The sequence below is a fragment of the Numida meleagris genome, chromosome 6, assembly GCF_002078875.1.
Source record: "Numida meleagris isolate 19003 breed g44 Domestic line chromosome 6, NumMel1.0, whole genome shotgun sequence".
In the NCBI taxonomy this organism is placed as follows: Eukaryota; Metazoa; Chordata; class Aves; order Galliformes; family Numididae; genus Numida; species Numida meleagris.
This window is the reverse complement of record NC_034414.1, coordinates 22,368,312-22,371,476: the sequence shown is the minus strand read 5'-3', so window position 1 is coordinate 22,371,476 and position 3,165 is coordinate 22,368,312.

Genomic DNA, 3,165 nt, shown 5'->3' with positions numbered 1-3,165 from the left:
CTTGGATGCTCATTTTAATAAACAGTTGCTTTTAAAATAAACCAAAAAAAAGGAAAGAAAAAAGCAACCAAAATCCATGTTCTGATGTGATAACATATTTATTTTCTCTCAGTTATTTCCAGCTCTGCAAGACAAATTTGAAAACTGTCTTTCCCAGGTCTAGTTTGTCTCACATGGGGCTGCATTTTTCAGCTGTACAAGTAGAGATGGCATGGACCAAAGAAGGGTTTTAGATTGTCTTTGAAGTAGAGCAGATGGCAGCCAAATTATGCTGCTACCAGTACTCCAGAAGTTCAAGGGGAGCTATGCCAAGCTGAGAGAGACACTCAACAAGGGCTGTGATATCAGCCTCAGTGGTGTCAAAATGCTCCCTCTGGCCCCCCAAAAGAAGACTTGGTGTCAGGTCATTGATGGTCCAGCAGTACTTTCTCAAATAGTTCAAAATTTTGCATCTTGTACACCCTCAGATCTTGCTCCTGCCACTCAGTGCTGCTGGAGGTGCTGAAGGAGGTGCCCTCTCATGTGCCTTTAACAACCTACATAGTGCTGCAGCCTAGAAAACATGAGAAGAGCATCTCTGCTGGCCTTGGCCAACAGCTCCCCATCTGCCAGAGTTTTCTGGGAGTTTTGCAGAAGTTCACGAAACACCCCATGTCTGGCAGCATGGCATCATCCATATCCACAGCTTGGCGTTCACATTCTTGTTACTGTGAGTAGCTTGGGATGTCAGAGGAAGAGGTTGGGGGAGAAAAACTTGTTGATAAATGGTCTCTTCCTAAGCAGACAGAGTGTGCCTGAGTGAAAACCACAGAGAAAGCCCTTCTGCCATGGCTAAACTGACAGCAAAGCACACTGAGGGTCAGGCCTTCAGTGGGTGATTCATGACTCTAGGTGTCACACGGGTTAAAGATTCTCATCTGAAGGGGATTAGGAGTTTCCAGGGAAGCATAATCCTTCAGAGCCTCCAGCATTTCCTTGAGCTTTTGGAGTCTCAGAGCTGCTTCAGACCTGCCTCATTATTCTGTCTCATCACATGAAATGTCCATCCCAGTTTTGGCAGAAGCCATGAGGGCATCTCATTCAGATAAGATGGGCATCTCCTGCAGACATGGCACACAGGGCTGGCTGCTTCCCTAGTGAGATCTGGCCCCGTGGGACCACCTGGGGACAGGGCTCGAAGGCTCCCGTGCCCTTGTCCGCCTCCTTCTGAAACCTCTCCCTCTGCCCCTCCCTCCTTTTCACCACCAAACCCTTCTCTCCCAGCTAGCTGTTTTCTGATGCTTTGCATTAAGTTCACAGTGTAAAATTGGAATGTACAGGGCCGGTACAAGATGCAGTTAAAGCTGTGTGTGCGCGCCCATGTGCGTGTGCATGTCTGTGTGTGTGTGCGTTTAATGCAAGGCTTTGCAAAACTATCAAGCACTCTTTAAAGTGCCGTAAAATTTAATGCTCAATAGGGAAGCCTAAACAAATGAAGCTGCTCTATAAAATGTTTAGTGTTTCTATTGCTTTCACTTTGAACATGAAGACTTACTGCAACATACAAGAGGGGCTCCTCTGTCCCTTTCCTTTCCCTTTCTCCCTATGCCTCTTCTCTTTTGTACTTTCTGATTTGCAAAGATAAGAAGTAAAGGAGTATCTTCAGCTCCCTGTGCTCTTGGTTCCAAAAACCATGGCTGTCTGTCACTGAAAAAGGCTGCACGTTCTCTTTTCCCTGGGAAATACATATCAAAACCCACTATATTTAATTATTTTACTGTGTATAGTGGCTGCCAGAGCAGCTGTGGTGTTGCTCTTATTCTTGACCTGCTGTGATTTTTTCTGCTTTTTTTTGTGACTTGAAACACAGATCTCAAAGTGTAATCAGCGGAGATCCAAAGCATGCCCAAAGATACAGGCAGCGGGGTCACTTTTTAGCTGCCTAGTGAAAACAACCAAGAGTCACATTTTTATTTTTGTCAGTGAACTCAAGTATCATGTGATTTCAGGTTTAGGCAGTTTAGTGAATCACTTGCTTTCATAGGCAATGAGGTTAGGCATTACTTGCAGCACCTTGACTGAGCAGCAGTGGGCCATCCCGTGTCTTTGTCCGCACCTGTACTTCCACAGTGACAATGTTCACCTTCAGTATGAAGCTTTCAATTCTCTCATGGAAGTTTCTGATGTTTGCCTCCTCAGGACAGAGGAGAAAGGCCCAGCTTGGTAGGGAAGAGTAGAACACACTTCTAAGTGGCATATCTGTTTCCACTAACAGGTGATAAGGATGAATAAGAGGCAGCAAAGGCTGATCTTCATCGCTTCTGGACCATTGCACAATACTATGTCTGTATGCTTTCATTTTCGTCTGTCATCCCTTTGGAGAAAAAATATAGCCAGATAGATGTCTTTTATTCAAGTGGAAGATTTCAGATTACTCCAGATATTTAATGGCTTCTCCTTTTTAGACTTCAGAGAAGCCACAGCTCATAGTCTTTCCTGTGATATCACCTGTGTGTTTGAGTCTCACCAAGAGAACATTGCAGGTTCTTACTGGTCACAGCCTTTCCTCCTGACTGAAGCCCGGGAAGCTGGGGTTTAAATCTCCCATACTTGGACACAAGTGGAAGGAACTTGTCTGTATTCTAGTTTGCCTTGTATCTGACTTGGGGCCTGAACTTAGCTGCAGGTTTCGGCATGAGAAGAGGCAGAAAGTTCCAATGCGCACATCTGGAATTAAGAGCTGAAAATTGGGCTCGGTGCTGATAACGCTTTATTGACAGGAGATGAAAGTCTTGATTCCAATAACTTTCTGAGCTCCAGTTCCCACTGCTTTACGAGGTGTTACACACTTTGGTACCTTTGAGAGAGAGTTTGCTTCCCCTCCTTCTCTTCTACATCTTTATTGCTTCTGTTCCACAGACTCAAGTCATTAAAGTCTGAAATGCTTCAGCCCAAGAGGGCATGGAAACCTCCTTTTCCTGAGCTCTATGAGGAAATGTCAGCGTTCAGGTTATCTGTATGGATGGGCATGAATCAGCTCAAGACCAGAAACTCCCAGAGTACCCAAAAAGGTCTCACAGAGCATGAGTGGGGGGTCAAAACCAAAGAGGAGGAGGGCAAGGAGAATTAAGTACTGCAAGAGACATCCTCCGACTCTCATTCCTCACTGCCACAGGTTGCTGCAAT